This window comes from Macrotis lagotis, chromosome 1, assembly GCF_037893015.1.
Source record: "Macrotis lagotis isolate mMagLag1 chromosome 1, bilby.v1.9.chrom.fasta, whole genome shotgun sequence".
Taxonomy (NCBI): Eukaryota; Metazoa; Chordata; class Mammalia; order Peramelemorphia; family Peramelidae; genus Macrotis; species Macrotis lagotis.
In genome coordinates this window covers 279,601,491-279,607,863 of record NC_133658.1, presented here as the reverse complement: position 1 = coordinate 279,607,863, position 6,373 = coordinate 279,601,491, and positions in this window count along the sequence as shown.

The following is a 6,373-nucleotide window of genomic DNA, read 5'->3' as shown; positions in this document are numbered from 1 at the left end:
AATAACTACTTTGCCCTCCAATTCCATGGTATTGGGGCAATTTTCCCTCACTAGATCCTGTAATATTAAGTCCAGGCTTTTTTTCTCTTCAATGTTTTCAGGAAGTCCTATAATTTTCAGGTTGCCCCTCCTCGATCTATTCTCAAGGTCAGTGGTTTTGTTGATGAGGTATTTTACATTTGCTTCTATTTTTTCTATTTTTTGATTTCGTTTAACTGACTCTTGCTGTCTCATGGACTCATTAGTTTCTGTAGACTCCATTCTTTTTTTGGGGGGAGGAGTTTTCTTCATTACCCTTTTGCAACTCCTTTTCCAATTGGTCAATTCTACTTTTGAAGGAGCTTTCCATTTGACAATTTGGGGTTTTGAGAGAATTAATTTCTTTTTATATTTGCTCATTTGAGGATCTGAGAGAATTATTCTCATTTTGTATTGGTCCAATTGATGATCTGAGAGATTTATTCTCCTTTTGTGTTTGTCCAATTGTACTTTCTAAGGTTTTGTTTACTTGTTGCAACGTATTAATTGTCTCTCCCAAATTTTTAAGCTCCTTCCTTATTTCTTCAAGGAATTCTTTCTGTGCTGGAGACCAGATCGTATTCTCCTCAGAGGTTCCAGGTCTCTCTGAGTTAGTGTCTTTTCCTTCCAAGAATTTTTCTATGGATCCACGTTTCCGCTGACCCTTCTTCATTTTGCTAAGACCTTGATTGGGGGGGGGGGCTGATTCACCTGGGCTTGGGATTGCTAAAGGCTTTACTCACTGAGTGCAGTTTCTCTGGCTGGCCAGTAGGAGGTGTTAGTTGCTTTCTCTGGAGTGTCTGTGACCTTGACTGAGGCCTTCTCCCTTTGCTTAAAGGGAAGGGTTGGAGCAATTGAATTCTTTTGCCTTCAATCAATAGTGCTCTTTACCCTGGCCTGAGGTCATTCCTCAGCTGGGCTGGTTCTTCTGCTCACACAGCTTGGCCTGGCAGAAGTAGTTTGCATTTGTTTGTTTGGGAGGAGGTCTGAGTTGTAATGGGAACAGAGGAGCCCAGGATGGGGTCCGCAGCTCTCCTGCACCAGAACTCTCCCCCCAGTCCTGTCCCCAAGCTCCAGGGGGATAGCACCAACACCACCGACACCAGCGCCTCTGCTCCCCCACCAACCCAACCCCCTGTTGTCCAGCCCCACCACTGATCCAGCAGGTCCGGCTCTCCGGCCCTCAGACTCCCAGTTTCAATTCAGCTGTTAATCTGGCTGATCCAGGGCTGATCCTCCCTCTGAGCATAGACTCACCCACCCAATTTCGGCCATAGTTGCGGCCAGAGACAAATCCTGAGGTAGATGCTCTTTCTCCCGGCATTTCTTTCTGGGTTTTGTGGGTCCGATTTCTTTTAAGAGGTTTATTTCATGTGATAGATGGGGAAAGATCAGGAGACTTTGGAACTGTGCCTGTCTTCTCTCCGCCATCTTGGCTGGAAGTCCCTGAAAGCCTGTCATTTGGGGAATGGCTAAACAAATTATGGTTATGATTGAATATTATTCTGCAGTAAGAAATGAAGAGCAGAATGCTCTCAGAAAAATCTCGAAAGCCTCAGGAGCTGATGCAAAGTGAAATGTGCTATTTACAAAGAAAAAGTAATATTGTAACATGATCACCTATAAGTATTTTAGTCATTCTTAGAAATAAAATGATTCAAAACATTACTCCGGAACTTATAAGAAATTATATACATCCCCACGGAAAGAACTGATAGTGTCTGGAAATAGTGAAGCATACTTTTTTTTAAAACTTTGTTTATTGATAGTTTCATTTAATCTATGTTTTCTTTCATAACATAACTATTATGGAAATGTTTTGCTTGACCACACATTTATAAATTATATCAAATTGCTAGCCTTCTCAATGAGGGATGGAGTATTGAGAGGGAGGAAGGGAGAGAAATTGGAATTCAGTTTTAAAAATGTATTTTTAAAATTATATCTGCATGAGTTTGGGGAAAAATAAATGCCAAATGACCCTCCCCTAAAAAAGAAAAAAAATTATTGATTTTTCTGAGTTTTTCTTTGGCCCACACATTCTTTTGGATTAGATTATTTAGTTTCAAAGTAATTTTTAGTCTATACCTCTACTGCCTTTTATTGAACATATTTTATTGCATTATGATCTTAAAAGTGCATTTAAATTTTCTGATATTCTGCTTTTGAATTTTTATGCTGTGATACATCATTAACTTTGTGAAGGTACCACATTCTACTAAAAAAAGATATTCTATGTTCTCATTCCACTCAGTTTTCTCCTATAACTTTTCTAAAGTACTATCAATTTACTAATGTACTTTCTACTTTCTTTGTTTATTAGATTTATCTAGATCTAAGAGAAGAAAGTTAAAATCTCCCTGTGTCACAGTTTTACTTTAAATTTTCTCCTGTAATTTATTTAATTCCCTTAAAAATTTGGCTACTATTACTTTTGGGGGGCAGAAGCAAGATGGTGGCATGAAAACAGCCTTTCTTAGGAGCTCTCTCCAAAATATTTCAAAAACCTTAAAATTATGACTCTAACTAAAGTTTCAAGAAACAAAACCCATAGAAAGATGCAGTGAAGCAATTCTCCAGCCCAAGGTAACCTGGAAAATAATGGAAAAGCTCTGTTCCATGGGATTGGAGGGGGCGACAGTGAACTGGAGTGAAGGAGCTGCAGCCTTCCAGAAGCAGCCTGCTGGGCATCTGAGTCCCTGGGAGCCCTGGCTCCTGTAGCAATAGCAGTTTCCTGACCTGACAACCCAGGTAGCACCAAGTACAACTTAGAAGATCAGCAGGGAGAACTCTGCTAGAGTGAGAATGAAGTCCAGGCCAGTTTGACCCTCCTAAGCAAGGCCTTGAACCTCAGTGCAGCCCTGATTTCAGGGCCTGTGGAGCTGCCCACCAGGAGCCTGCACTCTGGAGCAGCCAGCAGCTCCATCCTGATTGCTCAGCCCATGGAAGGTAAGGGAGTGGAGGGAGACTGTCATGATCTGTCCTCTGTCCCTGGGACAGGGATCTAGGGCCTTGCAAGGACCTTCCTCATAGCCCCAGGTTAGAGAGGTGAACTTGTGCTTATTCAACAGACCAGGAGAGCACAGGAGAGCAGACAGAGTCTGCCATAAGATCTTGAAGGAACTGAGGTCCTTGCGGGGGGGGGGGGTCCCAATAATACTCAAAAGCTCAGGAAACACACACAAACCAGGCATAGTCTGGGGAAATGAGTAAACAGAAAAAAAAAAAGAAACCTGACAATAGACAATTACTTTGGTCCCATGAATGACCAAAACACATACTTTGAAGACGAGAAAGTCCAAACTTCTGCATCTAAAGACTCCAAGAAATATAGAAGTTGGGCTCAGGTTATGACAGAGCTAAAGAAAGAGTTTGAAATAAGGGAGATAGAAGAAAAATTGGAAAGAGAAATGAGACAGATGCAAGTAAAATATGAAAAAGAAGTTAGCAGTTTAATCAAGGTGATCCAAAAAAATGCTGAAGAAAATAACATGATAAAATCTAGTTTAGGTCAAATAGATAAAAAAAGTTCAAATAGTTAATGAGGAGGAGAATACTTTAAAAAGCAGAATTGGTCAGATAGAAAAGGACATAAGAAAGCTCTCTGAGGAAAACAAATCCTTCAGATGCAGAATGGAGCTAAAGGAAGCTGGTGATTTTGAGAGAAATCAATACATGATAATTCATCACTAAAAGAATGAAAAACTAGAAAAAAATGCGAAATATCTCATAAAAACTGATCTGGAAAACAGATCTAGAAGAGATAATCTAAAAATTATTGCACTATCTCAAAGTCATAATCAGAAAAAAGAGCTTTGACCTCATTTTAAAAGAATTTCTTCAGGAAAATTGCCTTGATATCTTAGAAGCCCAGGATAAAATAGAAATTGAGAGAATCTACAGTTCTTCTACTGAAAAAGATAAAAATATCCCCCAAAATATTATAGCCAATTTTCCAGAACTCCCAAATCAAAGAGAAAATATTACAAGCAGCCAGAAGTACACAATTCAAATATAATGGAGCTGCAGTCAGGATCACACAGGACTTAGCAGCAACTACATTAAGGGCTCATAGGGCTTGGAATATAATATTCCAGAAGGCAAAAGAGTTTGGAATACAACCAAGAATAAACTACCCAGTAAAACTGAACATCCTCTTCCAAGGGAAAAGATGGACTTTCAATGAAACAGGGGAATTTCAAATGTTACTCTGTTGAAACAACCAGAGTAGAACAGAAAGTTTGATCTGCAAGTACAGGACTCAGGTGAAGCATAGAGATGGTAGACAAGAAGGGTAAATTATGAGGGATTTAATGATGAACTATGTGCATTCCTGCATGGAAAGAGGATACTGATAATACTCATATGAACCTTCTAATTTATTAGAGCAGTTAAAAGGAGCTTATATAGACAAGGTACAGGAGAGACTTGAATTTGAAGGTATAATTATAATTGATATGATATGATATGATATGATATGATGTAATATAATTAATGTAATATAATATAATGTAAAGTAACATAACGTAACATAGCATAGCGTAGCGTAGTGTAACGTAACATAACATAGCATAATATAATGTAATGTAATATAACATAATATAATGTAACATAATATAACACAACACAACATTAATATAATATAATATGATATAATTTAATATAATATAATATGATATAATATAATATAATATAATATAATATAATATAATATGATATGATATGATATGATATGATATATATGATATGATATGATATAATATAATATATATATATATATAATATAATATAATATAATATAATATAATATAATATAAACATAAACAGAGTCAATGGGTGAAATGAAAATGTACTGGGAGTAAGAAAAAGGAGAGGCAGAATAGGCCAAGATATTTCACATAAAAGAGTCAAGAAATAGTTTTTAGAATGGTATGAAAGGGGGAAGGTGAGGGGAATGAGGAAGTCTTCATTTTCCTCAGAATTGGTTCAGAGAGGAATCAGCATATATATATATATATATATATATATATATATATATATATATATATATATATATATATATTACATATACTCAATAGGGTATAGAAATCAAGAAGAAAAAAGGAAAGAGAGGGGACAGGGGGAGGGGAGGTGATGCGGGTGATAGAGGAGGGGGTAGATCATGGGAGAGGATAGTCAGATATAACACATTTTCTTTTTTACTTTTTGCACGGTGGTGGGATGGCTTGGCCTGCCCAGAACCATGGGACTGGGTGGTTGCTGGGTCTCTGAGGTTGGAGGTAGCTTGGAGCCCCTTGGCCTCAGGGCTGGTTGGCTGTCCTACAGCACATTTTAGAAGAGGAAGCAAGTGAAAGGAGAGAGAGAAAGTATAATAGATGGTAGTGGGGAGGAATGAATGAAGGGAATTGTAATCAGCAATAGCAACTGTGGAAAAATATGGAAGTAACTTCTGTGATGGACTTATGATAAAGAATGTGATCCACCCAAGAAAGAGCTGATGGTATCAGAATACAGAATCAAAGACATTTTTTCTCATTCTTTCACTTTATTTCTCATGAGGTTTTATATTTTTGTGGGGGGGAGGGGGTTTGTTTAATCTTACAAGAATATTTAGCAATGTGTAAATTAATTGAAGAAAATTTTAAAACTTTTTTAAAAATTTAAAATGATCTATAATACATATTTGGTGTATATATTTTTAGTACTGATATTGTTTCATTGTCAAATGAATCTTTTACCAACATATAATTTTCTTCTTTATTTCTTTTATTTGTGTTGATTTTTGCTGTTGTTTGTCTGAGATCATAATTTCTAAGCCTCATTTTTAACCTTCTACTGAAGCACAATTGATTATGCTTCATTTTCTTACCTGTACTGTGTGTGTCTTTCTCCACTTCAAATATTTTTCTTGTCAACAACATATTGAAGGATTTTAATCCACTTTGATATATGCCTCTCTTTTTACATGTGTTCATTCCATTCATATGAACAGTTATAATTAATAACTATTTCCTCATCCCCTGTTTATGGCTCTCTCTCGCTCTCCTTCTCTCTCTCTCTCTCTCTCTCTCTCTCTCTCTCTCTCTCTCTCTCTCTCTCTCTCTCTGTCTCTCCCTCTCATCTCTTGTCGCTCTCTCAATCCTCTCTGTGATCTCTATAATTGTCTTCATTTCTCTGTCTCTCTCCCTTCACAATTGTTTTGCTTCCACCATTTCTTCCCCCAATTTGCCCTTCCTTCTATCAATCAATCCTCACATCCCCTAATCTCTCAATTCCTAATTGGGTATTACATAGTCAATTGAGTATGCATGTTATTCCATCTTTGAGCCAATTCTGATGAGAATAAGGCTCAAAT